The sequence below is a fragment of the Hypanus sabinus genome, chromosome 20 (assembly GCF_030144855.1).
Source record: "Hypanus sabinus isolate sHypSab1 chromosome 20, sHypSab1.hap1, whole genome shotgun sequence".
Lineage (NCBI taxonomy): Eukaryota > Metazoa > Chordata > Chondrichthyes > Myliobatiformes > Dasyatidae > Hypanus > Hypanus sabinus.
Window position 1 is genome coordinate 31,755,362 of NC_082725.1, and position 15,831 is coordinate 31,771,192.

Below are 15,831 nucleotides of genomic sequence, written 5' to 3' on the forward strand. Positions count from 1 at the left end.
CTTTAGAGCTCTGTATGATCTTTGCTTCCTAAACCTGCAGTAAGTATATACTAGCACAACATGCAGCAGATATTCAGCCCTACAAATGTGCCCATAGTCCAACCTCCAGTCACAACTTCCCTCACATGCCTCTGCTTATCCATTATTGTAGAGAGAAATTTATGTAATAATTTTAAGCTTGAAATATTCTAATAATTCTGCTGGCACACATCTTCACCATCCTCCGTATGAAAAAAATCTTCCTATTTCATTTCTAAGGAATAAGCATCCTTATTCTATACAAATGATTATACAAACTTTGTAGCTTCAGTTTCATCAGCATTTCTAGTATAACTGCAATTTCAGACATCAATTTTAGAGCTGTTAATCCCAATACACGTGGGCAACCAACTATCGTTGTTTCTAGTTGTACCCGGTCTCTCCCATTGAGGAAATAAGCTACACACACAAAATACTGGAGGAAGTCAGCAGACCAGGCAGCATCTATGGAAAAGAGTAAACAGTCGCTATTTCGAGTTGAGACCCTTCATAAGGATGAAATGTCATGAGTCCATTGACATCATCAGGATGAAGGGTCCTGATAATGTCATTTTGTGTGTGTTGCAAGGATTTCCAGCATGTTTGTGGAAGGAAGTAAAATGTGGAAGGAAATAAGATGATTAGTTTGCTCTGATCTTGAATGGAGGTCCTTACTGCACACATATAGTTTCCACTTGCTTAAATATTGTCTATTTGGCATTTGCTAGAACATAACTGATTAAAGCTGCAAAGCAAACTTCTCCATCCCAAGTGCATGTTGTTGGCTCGTGCTGAATGTATTCATAAAAACGGCTCAAGCTAGCAACTTTGCTTCATTTTTCCATGTGGAGAACTTAGCCAAACCGAACTTTAGCTTGATCATACAATACAAAATAAGGCTTCTTACATTAATTGTGTGAATCTATTTTTGTAAGAGTGCTGAATTCATTTTTGAACTGCTAATTTGACATAATATTTTACATTATAACATCCAACTTACATTTTCCAGTCCATTGACATCATCTGGCAATAGAATGACCATACTAAGCTCATCCTGAAGATAGGGGAGTTCAATTATCTTGACTCCAGATTTATAGATGTAACGGTAATTAAAATACGTGGTCTGAGACATCATTTCCACATCTTTGACTTGATTCTACATGTAAAATTAGATATTATTAGCAAAGTCAGGGACACCTGTGGTCAGGTAAACAAGAAATACTGTCCGAATTTTCCACGCACACATTTCAGGATGTTACTACCTTTCACACAATTATGTGCACACGAATAAGTTCCAAAATCTGACAAGTATTGGTTCATGATTGTTATTCTTGCATATTTTATATAGATCAAATCAATACACAATACATTGAGAAAGAATAAGGTAAAGCAACGACAACATAGAATAAAGTGCAAAAGCGCAGTACAGGTAAACATAGAAACATAGAAAACCTACAGCACAATACAGGCCCTTCGGCCCACAGCGCTGTGCAGAATATGTCCTTACCTTAGAAATTACCTAGGGTTACCCATAGCCCTCTACTTCTCTAAGCTCTGTGTATCTATCCAGGAGTCTCTTAAAATACCCTATCGTATTCTCCTCCACCACCACCGCCGGCAGCCCATTCCATGCACTCACCACTCTTTGTGTACAAACATTTGTAAAAAACTTACCCCGATATCTTCTCTGTACCTATTTCCAAGCACCTTAAAATTGTGCCCTCTCGTGCTAGCCATTTCAGCCCTGGGAAGAAACCTGACTATCCACACGATCAATGCCTTTCATCATCTTATATACACCAATCAGGTCACCTCTCATCCTCCGTCACTCCAAGGAGTAAAGACCAAGTTCACTCAGCCTATCCTCATAAAGCATGTTTCCCAAGCCAGGCAACATCCTTGTAAATCTCCTCTACACCCTTTCTATGATTTCCACATCCTTCCTGTAGTGAAGTGACCAGAACTGAGCACAGTACTCCAAGTGGGGTCTGACCAGGGTCCTATATAGCTGCAACATTAACTCTTGGCTCCTAAGCTCAATCCCACGATTGATCAAGGCCAATGCACTGTATACCTTCTTAACTACACAGTCAACCTGCACAACAGATTTGAGTGTCCTATGGACTTGGACCCCAAGATCCCTCTGATTCACCACACTGCCAAGAGTCTTACCATTAATACTATATTCAACCATAATATTTGACCTACCAAAATGAACAACCTCACACTTAGCTAGGTTGAACTCCACCTGCCTCTTCTCAGCCCAGTTTTGCATCCTATCAATGTCCCATTGTAACCACTGACAGCCCTTCACACCATCCACAACACCCCCAATGTTTGTGTCATCAGCAAATTTACTAACCCATCCCTCCACTTCCTCATCCAGGTCATTTATAAAAACCACAAAGGGTAGGGGGTCCCAGAACAGATCCCTGAGGCACACCACTGGTGACCGACCTCCTTGCAGAATATGATCCGTCTACAACTACTCTTTGCCTTCTGTGGGCAAGCCAGTTCTGGATCCACAAAGCAATGTCTCTTTGGATCCCATGCCTCCTTACTTTCTCAATAAGCCTTGCATGGGGTATCTTATCAAATGCCTTGCTGAAATCCATATACACTACATCTATGGCTCTACCTTCACCAATGTGCTTAGTCACATCCTCAAGAAATTCAATCAGGCTCGTAAGGCACGACCTGCCTTTGACAAAGCCATGCTGACTATTCCTAATCAAATTATGCCTCTCCAAATATACATATATCAATAAAGTGTACGTCAATAATGAGGTAGAGTGTGAGGTCAGGAGTCCATCTTATTAAACAAGAGTCTGATAATGGGTTAGAAGATGTCCTTGAGTCTGGAGATAATGAGCTTTCATGCTTTTGTATCTTCTGCACAATGGGAGAAGGAGAAGAGACAATGTCTAGGGTCTTTCATTAAGCTGTATAGGAAGTAGAGTAGGAGGCTGAAGATGCAACCTTGTTGACCACCAGGGTTTAGAATAATCATGGTGGAAGTGTTGATGAAAAAATAAGTAATTCAATCAGAAACCTCAATTTAAACAAGGGAAACTGTAATGGCATGAGGAGCACATTGCCTACAATAGACTGGGGGCTTCATGAAGAGACATCTTGGTGGGTAAGCAATGGCTAAAACATGAAGAGCACATGCAGAGCTTGAAACAGTTATACCCATCTTTCTGGAGACTAAGCAAATGAAAAAGTAACCTATTCATGGGTTATTACAGAAGTTAAGTTTAGCATTAGATACAAAGCGAAGGAATGTAAAATGGCCAATACACTTTTACTGGTCTGAGGAATGAGAACAGTTTAGAATGTAGAAACAAAAAGGGACCAACAATTTGATTAAGGTAAGGAAAATTGAGTATGAGAGTAAACTTGCAAGGAATTTAAAAGTGGTTTACAAAGCATCAACAAGTATATAAAAAGAAACCAATAGGTAAATGTACAAAAATAGTGATTCCTTACCGTCAGAAGCAGGAGAAGCTGTTTGTCATTTAAGTTACATATAAATTATGTTAATCTAAGTTCATGTTAACTTAAGTTTGTCATTCTCGTACTGTGCTGTTGCTGCATGGAGCTGAATTTCATTACATTCACATCCTGTGTATGCTTGCCTATGACAATAAACTTGAACTTGAAATTTGAATTTAAGTAATAGCGGACGAATTAAACAAATATTTTTGTTTGATCTTGATGGAGAACCATGAGCACAATAACAGAGCAAAATTAAAGTACTATTACTGGAGAAGTCAAAGGGACTGGAATCCAATACATTCCTAGGACATCTTTAATCTGACTCTTAGGATACTAAATGAGGGAACAATAGAAATGGTGGATGTGTTGATTGTCATCTTCTAAAATTCTATAAGTTATGCAACAGTTCAAAGTTCTATATACATTTATTATCAAAATACATATATGTCACCATATACTTCTCTGAGATTGATTTTCTTGCAGGCATTCACAGTTGAACAAAGATTTACAATTGAATCAGTGAAAACTACACACGAAGTCTGATAAATCACCAACGTGCAAAAGAAAAAAATTGCAAATATAAAAATTGAAATAAACATAATATTAATTATTAATAATAATATTAAATAACACTAAATTCCTACAAAATGGAAGGGTGACTCATGTAACTCCATTGTATTAAAAGGGAGGGAGCATGAAAACAGGACTACAGACCTAAATGGCCAAATATCAGTTACAGGGGAAATATTTGTGTGTATCTGCAGGATATAACAGCGCACGTCAAAATATCATCAAGATTAAACAAAGTCAATGTGGTGCTTATGAAAGGGAAATCGTTCTTCGTAAGTTTGCCTTAGTTTATTTCAGGGAAAGATTAAGAAAGAACCAGTGGATTGGATACATTTTCAGATAGCCTTTTTTGAAGATACACGCAAAGAAGCTAGTGTGTAAAATTAAGCATGTTGGATCATGTGCAATTTACCAGGAAGAATTGGAAATTGTTAAAACAGAAGAAACAGTACAGATAAAAGGACAGAGAAGCATATGGTAGACGCAGATGTAACCATTTTTCTTAATAAAGCAAGCAGACACTTTATTACAGGTAGAGTGACAACTATTTTTAAATAGAACAATGAGCTCTGTGAAAAATAATACCCAAATTAATACAATGAAAGACATGAAATGATTCTGTATATTTAGCTGGAGACTGACACTCAGCTGAAATTTCATGTCTTTCTTAACAAAATAGTAGATGAAGCAATTGTTATCATTGTTTAATTTTTCCCTCATTACCTTGTTTAATTTGAACTTTCCACTGTATGTATTTTGTTTCCTAAATTGAGCTTTCCAAGTTCCCTTAAAATAAATGGCATTCACAAGGACAAGCTTTGTGGAAGACACCAGGCTTTCTGGGGGAAACATATTCTTGATTTTTCCTGAAGAGAAAACAAAACGCTCACTTACATGAATAGATCAAAGATGAAATTACAGGGAAATAGCTGATGAATTGCAACAGTCACAAAAAGTTATGAATCAGAGGTTTAACAGATACAAAAGAGATCTTCTAAGCTTCCAAAACATTACTTGATGTTAAAGGAAAAGAAAAACATCTTCCAGATGTTGGAAATCTAAACCGATAAATAGACGATAGCCGTGGGAAGAACTCACGTTTCAGGTCTGGAACCATTCATTAGGAAGGTAGGATATGTGTCTGGTTGTGAATTTTGTTGGAGCTGATAACAATTGTTTAGCATGATTTGTGAATGTAGAGTCTGGGTGAGATGGAAGGCAAGAACCTGGGGACTCTGTTCTTCCTCTACCCATGTGATAAAGGGGCAAGAGTGGAGGTGTGAGAAATACATGATATGTGGGCACAATTTAAAGGTCCACACTTCCCAACAATATAACCTTTTAAAATGTAGTCCCCACCAATGGCATTTCACAAGGGACAACTGGCTGATTAGTACCACACTTACTCTGATATGTTTGCCTTTCGGCATTGGGAAACATCTCTCAGTCTGAAGGTTGGATGGCTGCAGGAGAACTTTTTCTGTGTGAGTTCCCTGTTATGGTCCGGTCCGGAGCCTGCATTCTGGGTCTTGATCCAGTCTGTAGACTCCTGACTCTGGGTCTTGTACCCCGCCCTCCTTTCACCCTTGAGCCCAAGTAGTCACACCTGTAGATCATCGTGGCTTGTTGGGGCTCAAGGAGGCACACCTGATGCCCATTGGCTGGCGGTGTATATAGGGGGCTGTGGGACCCAGTGGCAGTGGCTTGGCCTGTATCTCTGGTTGCCCTGGCTTGGAGTTCCCCTTGTTAAAGATGAGTTCTTTGAGTAAGTCTGGCAGTCACCCTCTACCTAGTTCCCTTCCTATCCCTTGCCTCTGTTGGGCAAGCCTGGCAGGACAGCTGTTGCCCCTTTCCATCCCTTGCTGCTGATGGGTTGTGCCCTGCTACCTACCCAAGTGCCCTGCGACCTGCTCAGGCCCCTGTGTTCCTGCCTGGGAGGTCTGGGCCCTGCCTAAGAGTTATATGGCCTGCCTGGCCTGAACTCCAAGACTCTCCTGGAACCCCAGAATCACCTTGAAGTCATGTCCCTCATGCACACCACGGTCACCACATCTTGTCTTTCATTTAGTTTTTCCTATTCTCCCCCCTAGTACTTCAGTGCCTGCGTCCTGCACTTGGGTCCAGCCTCCTGTCCCCTTATGACAGAATGACGCCCCCCCCCCCACATGGACCCAGCAATGCAGGCACTGTAGTCATGTCCTGTCACCCTGGGGTTCCCTATTGTCTGAACATTTCTCCCCCACCAACCTGTATCTTCTCTAGCTTTAGAGACCCTCCTCGGTCACCTGGAGAGTCCCTTTGATGGGGGGTGGGGGGGTACTGTTATGGTCTGGTCTGAAGCCTGCATTCTGGGTCTTGATCTGGTCTGTGGACTCTGGACTCCAGGTCTTGTAGCCATCCCTCCTTTCACCCTTGCCCAAGTAGTCATAACCGTGGATCACCGTGGCTTGTTTGGACTCGAGGAGGTGCACCTGATGCTCATTGGCTGGCAAGTGTATATAGGGGGCTCTGGGACTGAGTGAAGTTGCAGGGCTTGTCCTGTGTATCCTGTTCCTCCAGTTGCCCTGGCTTGGAGTTCCCCTTATTAAAGATGAGTTCTTTGAGTAAGTCTGGCAGTCACCCTGGACCTAGTTCCCTTCCGAGCCCTTGCCTCTGTTGGGCAAGCCTGGCTGGACTGCAGTTGCCCAGCAGGGGACTCTGCCCCTTTCCATCCCTTGCTGCTGATGGGTTGTGCCCTGCAACCTACCCAAGTGTCCTGTGACCTGGCCAGGCCCCTGTGTTCCTGCCTGGGAGGTCTGGGCCCTGGCCAGGAGTTATGCAGCCTGCCCAGTGAACTCCGGGGTCGTGCCTGGCCTGAACAAGACTCTCCCGGAACCCCAGAATCACCTTGAACGTCATGTCCCTCACACACACCACGGTCACCACATCTTTTCTATAGTTTAGTTGTTCCCATCCCGTCCCTCGTACTTCAGTGCCTGCATCCTGCACTTGGGTCCAGTCCCTGTCTCCTTATGACATTCCCGGAAAGAATTATTCAGCATTACTCACCTGCCGTCTGTTCTTCAATCCAAGTGTTGATCTCTTTTCTAACTTCCTCTGCTGCATTGACAAAGTCAACAGCACTCAGCCCTGCCTTATAATATTTCTCAGAAGCCTCAAGAAACTCCTGAAGGGTTATAGAGAGCAGATCAAAACAATTAGTGGGTAGAGTTTAAATAATCTCAGGATGCCAAAAATGTGCTGGCAAGTTAATTAACAACTAAGTTACCCACAAGTGCAGGTAAATGGGAGGTGGGGGGGGGGGGTTAGAACTAAGGGAAATGATGGGCCTAATGCAAGAGACTAAGGTGAAGCGTACAGGAAACTAAGAGAGTGAAATGGGACTGATCAGATTGCTATGTTGGGAGCTGGAATGAACCTGATAGTCTAAATGATGTCCATTTGGATGTGCAGGTGTCTGTCAATATACTCATTTATAAGTAAGGACCAAATCTACAAAATCTTATTGCAAGGAAGATGTTCGTACATGTGATTGGTGAATTTCAACAATTAGTATATATGCTTCAAATAGTATCAAACACTTTTCTTAACATATAACCATGTAGCAAAATCACTTCCAAAGATTGAAAAGGTAAGTTCTTATTAACCACCAATGTTTTTGAACATAACTGTAAGGAAGTTGTAGGTCTTCTCCCCATAGAGGCGATTGGCTGTCTTCAAGGCATATTTTGCTGTAGGGTTGATGAGCTCAACTTGCAGCTTCTGAAATTCAGGACATCTTTGACTTCATCAAAACCAAGCACCTAAAAGACAAGATAAACATTCATTAATGGAATCAATGTGCATCTTGTAATCCAGTTATAATTGAAGGAAACCATACCAATGATTTTTGAGAACTGTAAATATGAACTGACTTGAAAGAGAACACTACCTGAGCAATGACTTGTGTTAATATTATGTAAAAGTTCATTGCTGATTATCAGTATAGTGTTTGACCAGCCCTGGTAATTTAAACAATACTTAATGATATTAATATTCTTGCATATTTTAAAACTTCATTTGCACATGTTGAGTATAATTTTTGGATATTTTACATGCAAGTCTGACTTCATATATTATTATATATTATTATGAATGTGTGACTTAATCATCATAAATTTTCTGTATTAAATATGTTTGGTAATTGTCTAGTATTTTCTCATTCAATTGTAAATGTGAGTGCTGCCCAAATAATGCACCTGCAGCTTGGACGCTATCTCCTGACCCCTGTTTTCAATTAAGTGCAGTTTGGCTTACTGCTGAATTGTGTACTTCCTACTTCACACACAAGGAGAACAGTACAGAGCTGATTATTATCAACAAGTGATTTTTCAACCAACCATCAAATTCTCATTATTTTACTTTTCCACTTTTCCTTATTTTTATGAGAATACTATCAGTCAAAACCAGTATGGATGAGGGTGTGCCTGCAAAGACTTATTGTACATTCCCAAACTAAAAGGTGTGGATGACCCAGGAGGTACATTGTCTGATGAAGGCTAGATCTGTGGCATTCAAGTCTGGCAACCCAGGCCTGTACCAAAAAACCAGGTATGATTTGTGAAGGGCTATTTTGAGGGCAAAGAGAACAACTTTGACACGGTTGGAGGTGACATCAGATGGCAGGATTTGCAAGATATTACTTCTTACAAAGTGAAACCCAATAGCATGAATGGCAGCAATGCTTCACTACCAGATGAACTCAACGCTTTCTATGCCCTCTCTGAAAGGGAGAATTCATTTTCCTACTTAGTAAATCAAAGAAACATAATAGAATCAATGAAAGACTGAACCCAACAGGAGGGACAAACAACCAATGTACAAAAAAAACAGCAAACTGTACAAATACAAAGAAAGATAATATTAATAAATAAGTAAGCAATAAATATCAAGGAAATGAGATAAAGAGTTATTGAGTCCATAGCTTGTGGGAACAGTTCAGTGAAGTTTCCCAAGGGACAGTACTTTTACAAAAAACGGACACCAACACTCGCAAAATAAAATGCAAATGCCTTTTATCTGCAACTTAGTCACACACACCCTCAACCTGTTCCTGGACTTCAAAGCTTCAGCAGTTGCTAGACCAAGACTCAACGATAGTAGTGACAGGTTTGCTGAAGGAAACAAATAATGTCCTTACAAGTAGTAGAAACATGTTATAAATGAATAAATAGAAATGATAACTCTAAAAAGCCAAATAATTTGTCTTTAGCTATTCTTTAAGGAATGTTTAAATATTTGGTTCTCCATCTCTCACTCATAGAATTTTAAGACCATAAGATATAGGACCAGAATTAGGCCCATTGAGTCTGCTGTATCATTTTATCATGACTGATCCATTTCCCTTTCAGCCCCCAATCTCCTGCCTCCTCCCCATATCCCTTCATGCCCTGATTAACTCTGAATCTATAATCTCCCTATCCTCGCCTTACACTGATAGTCAAAATGAAGCCAATTTTCATCTTCTGCAACACATTGAAACCTTCTGCAGCATTTGAATGTTTTGTTCAATGTAACTTAAATGATGAATTGGTGGCTTGATATCATGACCCAGGACTAAACAAAAAGGGAAAGGGGTTAAACAGCCAGTGCAGAGTAACCCTGTGGCCATCCCCCCCAACAAAAGGTACACAACTTTGGATGCTGTTGGAGGGGATGACCTAACAGAGGAAAGTCACAGCGGTCAAGTCTCTGACACTGAGTCTGACTCTGTGACTCAGAAGTGAAAGGGTGGGGGGGGGGGGGGGGGGGAAGAGAGGATGTGAACTGTGCTGGAAGGATTTGTTAGTAAAGGGGACACAAAGGAGGTCCTGTGGACAAAAATGAGATTCCCGGATGGAAGGTTGCCAGGGTCCAGGACATTTCGTATCAAGTCTTCAGTATTCATAAGTGGGAGGGGGAACAGCCAAAGGTTGTGGTCCGTGTAGATATCAATGACACTGGCAGGAAGAGTGACGTACTTCTGCAAAGGGAGTACAGGAAGTTAGGTGCTAAGTTAAAGGGCAGGACCTCTAGGGTGGGATCTCAGGATTGCTACCAGTGCCATGTGCTAGTGAGGCCAGAAAATCAAAGATTATATGGTTTAACTCTTGGCTAAGAAGTTGGTGAAGGAGGGAGGGCATAAGATTTTTGGATCATTTGGGCTCTCTTCCAGGGAAGGTGGAACCAATACAGAAGAGATGATTTGCACTAAGCTAGAAGGGAGTAAGATGAATGTAGCCATTCTAATAGAAGGGGAACATAAGAATATAAGAAATAGGAGCAAGAGTAGGCCATCCGGCCCATCGAGCCTGCACTGCCAATCAATAAGATCATGGCTGATCTGTCCGTAAACTCAGCTCCATCTACCTGCCTTTTCCCCATAACCCTTAATTCCCCTACTATGTAAAAATCTATCTAACTGTATCTTAAATATATTTAGTGAAGAAGCCTCAACTGCTTCCCTGGGAGAATTCCACAGATTCACCACACTCTGGAAAAACAGTTTCTCCTCATCTCCATCCTAAATCTTCTCCCCGAATCTTGAGGCAATGTCCCCTAGTTCTAGTCTCACCTACCAATGGAAACAACTTTCCTACTTCTATCTTATCTATCCCTTTCAAAATTGTGTACGTTTCTATATGATCCCCTCTCATTCTCCTGAATTCCTGAGAGTATAGTCCCAGATGACTCAATCTCTCTTCATAGGTTAAACCCTTCATCCCTGGAATCAACCTGGTGAACCTCCTCTGCACTGCCTCCAAAGCCAGCATATCCTTCCTCAAGTACGGAGACCAGAACTCCACACAGTACTCCAGGTGCAGCTTCACCAGTACCCTGTATAGTTGCAGCATGACCTCCCTGCACTTGAATTCAATCGCTCTAATAATGAAAGCCAACATTCTGTTTGCCTTCTTAATAACATGTTGTACCTGCGAGCCAACTTTTTGTGATTCATGAACAAGCACTCCCAAGTCCCTCTGCACAACAGCATGCTGCAATCTTTCACCATTTAAATAATAATCTGTTCTTCTATTATTCCTTCCAAAGTGGATGATCTCACATTTACCAATGTTGTATTCCATCTGCCAGACCTTGGCCCACTCACTTAACCTATCTATATCCCTCTGCAGACTCTCCACATCCTCTGTACAATTTGCTTTTCCACTCAGTTTAGTGTCACTAGCAAATTTTGCTACGCTACACTCAGTCCCTTCTTCCAAATCATCACTGTAAATGGTAAACAGCTGCGGGCCCAGTACCGACCCCTGCGGCACCCCACTCACAACTGACTGCCAACTGGAGAAACACACATTTATACCAACTCTCTGCCTTCTATTGGTAACCATTTCAATATCCATGCCAATGCACTTCCTCTGACTCCATGCATCCGTATCTTATTTATGAGTCACTTGTATGGCACACTGTCGAACGCCTTCTGGAAACCCAAGTATACGACATTCACCTGTTCCCCTCTATCCACTGCACTCATTATGTCCTCAAAGAACTCCGGAAGTTTGTCAAACAGGACCTGCCTTTTCTGAATCCATGCTGTGTCTGTCTAATGGAACCCCTCTTTTCTAAATGTTTTTCTATTTCTTCATTAATGACAGCTTCAAGCATTTTCTCAACTACCTGGCTAACTGGCCTATAATTGCCCATCTTTTGCCTACATCCTTTTTTAAAAAGTGGCATGACAATTGATGTCTTCCAATCTGCTGGACCTGCTCAGAGTTCAGAGAGTTTTTATAAATGCTTACCAACACATCTACTATAACCTCCACCAATTCCTTCTACACCCTGGGATGCATCCCATCTGGACCAAGGGACTGAACTACCTTCAGGCCCTCGAGTTTGCTCATCACTATCTCTTCAGTGACAGTGATTTTATCGAGGTTCTCACCTCTTGTCCATAATATCCTTCTTTGGCATATTAGACGTGTCCTCCACCGTGAAGACCGACACAAAATAGTCATTCAATGTCTCAGCCATTTCCTTATCACCCAATATCAATTTCCCCTTCTCGTCTTCCAAGGGACCTACATTGACTTTAGCCACCCTCTTTCACTTTATATATTTAAAAAAACTTTTCTTATGTCTTTATATTTTGTGTTAATTTTGTTACGAACCCCGTAACTGGGTTACTTACCAGCAAAGATAGAGAAGTCCGTTGAAGTCTGATGATACTATATTTTTACAGTATTTATTAGTAAAAATACACAAAATTAATATCAATGCAAATATACAGATAATATACATCATCAATACTAAACCTAAAAGTGTGGGTATAATAATAATCAATAAGGAATAAGCTCTATTGTTGTCTAGGGGATAATGTGTTGTCCGATGGAAATATAAAGTTCACTGCAGTTCACACAAGCTGCCGTCTTTTGGTTGTCACTGGGTTGCAATTGTTGGAGAGAGAGAGAGAGAGAGAGAGAGAAAGAGAATGGGAACATTTACCGCTACGGGTTTTGCCTACCTTCCTTTATGATTTCGATCCGTCAGGTGTCTCGATGTCGTGGCCGTTCACTTGCGGCCTCTCCTTTAGCTAAACCGTTCTTCCGTGGTGAGCCCGCCACCCAGGCAAGGGAGGACACACATGAGCCCCCACCGGCTTTCGCTATAAAACGCTGTCACGGGATTTCTAGCGTTTCTCCTGGTGCGTCTAAAGGGGTGTTCCCCAGACCCCTCTTTTATCATTACTCACGGGGTCTCAGATGTCAATCAGGTTGGGATGATGCAATCCCTCAACGAGGTCACTCTGGTTGTTCCCTGAGGGGTTTCAATGAATAGTACAGTACTCAATACACAATTTCTTCTCCAAGAGACAATGGCAGTAATCAGTGATTCTGTTCTGCTTATGTCAGGAGACATTCCACCTGGTTGTGTATTCTGTGTGTCTCTCTCTCATTTCCTGGGTCTCAGACCCAAAATAATAGCGATCTTGCGATTCTCAAAAAGGAGGGGGCGACTTTGTACCCTTCGGCCCCTCAGAGTTGCTCCACCTTTGTAACAATTTACTTTCATACTCTATCTTCCCTTTCCTTATTTCTTGTTTAGTTGTTCTCTGTTGCTTTTTAAAGATTTCCAATCCTCCAGTCTCCCACTATTTGCAACTTTGTACACATGAGCTTTTAATTTGATACTATCTTTTATTTCCTTAGTTATCCAAGGCTGGCTCTCCCCACACTTACTGTCCTTACTTCTGACTGGAATATATTTTTGTTGAGCACTGTGAACAATCTCTTTGAAAGTATTCCACTGTTCCTCAACTGTCCGACCAAATAGCCTGTGCTCCCAATCCACATTAACCACCTCCTCCCTCATCCCGTTGCAGTCTCCCTTGTTCAAGCATAATACACTAGTTTTAGATCTAACTATTTCATCCTCCATTTGAATGTGAAATTCAATCATACTATGATCACTCTTTCCAAGAGGATCCCTGACTACAAGATCGTTAATCTTACCTGTCTCATTGCACAAGACTAGATCTAAGATAACAGTTTCCCTTGTAGATTCACTAACATGCTGCTCAAGAAAGCCATCACGGATGCATTCTGTGAAGTCCTCCTCAAGACTTCCTTGACCAACCCGATTCACCCAATCTATGTGGAAGTTAAAATCCCCCATGAGAACTGCCATTCTGTTCTTACAAGCCTCAGTTAATTCTTGGTTAATCGCCTCTGCCACTGCAATATTTTGATTAGGTGGCCTATAGACAACACAAACCAGCGATTTTTTCACTTTACTATTCTTAATCTCTACCCAGATGGACTCAACATTCTGCTCCGTAGATCTTATACCGTCTCTCACAATCACCCTGATCTCATCCTTAATTAAGAGCACCACCCCACTTCCTCTGCCTTCCTGCCTATCTTTCTGTATGACCTTGGAGATTTAATCCCCAGTCATCTCCCCCTTGCAACCAGGTTTCTGTAATGGCCATGAAATCATACGCCTTGGTACTGATCTGTGGCGCAAGTTCACTAACCTTGTTTCTAATACTATGGGCATTTAGATAAAGTGCCTTTATACTCATTGTCTTTTTAGAATCTTGTGACCTATGCGATTTTTGCTTTCTACCTTTATGCACTCTACTCTTACTTTTTTTCTTCACTAGCTCCAGCTTCGGTCTCTGTACCACTCCCCTCTTCTTTTCTGTGTGGGTTCCCATTCCCCTGCCATATTAGTTTAAAGCCTTCCCAACAGCACTAGGAAACAATCTCCCGAGGACATTGATCCCGGAACTGCCCAGATGTAGACCGTCTGGATGGTACTGGTCCCACCTCCCCCAGAAGCAGTTCCAATGCCCCCAGAATCTGAAACCCTCCCTCCTGCACTACCGCTCAAGCCACATATTCACTCTAGCTATCCTGCTATTCCAAATCTGGCTAGCATGTGGCACTGGTAATAATCCTGAAATTATTACCTTTGAGGTCCCACTCTTTAATTTATCTCCTAGCTCCCTAAACTCAGCTTGTAGGACCTCATCCAACTTTCTTCCTATATCGTTATGCACCATGACAGCTGGCTGCTCACCCTCCTCTTTCAGAATGCCCTGCAGCCTCTCCGAGACATCTCTGACCCTTGCACCCGACGAAGAGCATAGGAGTCAGGCTTGGTTATAGATCTGACCTTGCAAAACTCTGTGAAAAACATACCAAACTGTCTGTTCAAAGTGGGGAGTTAAATATGATCACTGCTAAAAACCGGTGACCTCTCCCTCTCTTAAACACGGCCAAGGAGCTACATTATTTACTAACTTGAACCTCATCAGCGCCTATAACCTAATCTGCATTTGTGAAGGAGACAAATGGTAAACGGCATTCTATGAATACCGAGCGGGTCATGCCTTTAGAATTGGCAAACACTCCAGTGGCATTTCAAGCCTTCATCAATGCAGATGCTTTGTCTACTTAGAATATACACATTTTCTCCAGGTCCGCTCAGGAACACGTCCAGCAGGTTCTACAATGGCAACTTGAGAATTGATTATTCGTTAAGCTCAAGAAGAGTGGATTCCATGTACCCACAGTTTACTTCCTTGGGTTTGTTATATCTAAAGGCAGCCTTCAAATAGACCCAAGCAACCCGGATTCGGCCGCAGCCCACCTTCCGTGAAACAACTCCTGCAGTTTTCTTTAGGGGCTGTTCATCCGCAATTCCAGTTCAGTGGTAATGCTGCTCACCAACTCACCAAGACATGTACTGGGACCTTCGCTGGCCCAAGGCGGCTTTTCAGGAGTTAAAACAAAGGTTCACATCGGCACCTCTCCTAGTTCCACCGGACCCGTACTTACCTTTTGTGGAGGAGGTCGTTGTGTTGGACATGGCAGTAGGGGCCATTTTGTCCCAATGACCTGCCCCGGACCCTGGCAGACTATGACACTGGAAATCAGGAATTGTTGGCCGTTAGACTGGCGCTGGAGGAGCAGGGGTTGAGGGAGCCCAAACATCTGTTTGTGGTATGGACCGACCACAAACACCTAACTTAAATCCAGGATGCGAGAAGGCTGAATCGAAGGCAGGCCGATTGGTTCCCATTTTAATAGTTTCAAATTCCTTATTTCTTGCCGCGCAGTGCCCTCTTTCGACGATTCAAAGCACCTAAAGGGGAAGAGAATGTGTTGTTGACACATATTATTGTTTGGGTCTTTTGGGACGGATCAAACCGTGCCATTACAGACAACCCTTCCTTCAACTATAATTACCAGCTCTAAAGCT

At 42.0% G+C, this 15,831-nt stretch overlaps 1 pseudogene; it reads right to left on the bottom strand.

Moving 5' to 3' along the window:
- The window catches only part of LOC132378406 (leukocyte elastase inhibitor-like), a 41,777-nt pseudogene that overhangs the window by 8,966 nt on the left and 16,980 nt on the right, over positions 1-15,831 (bottom strand).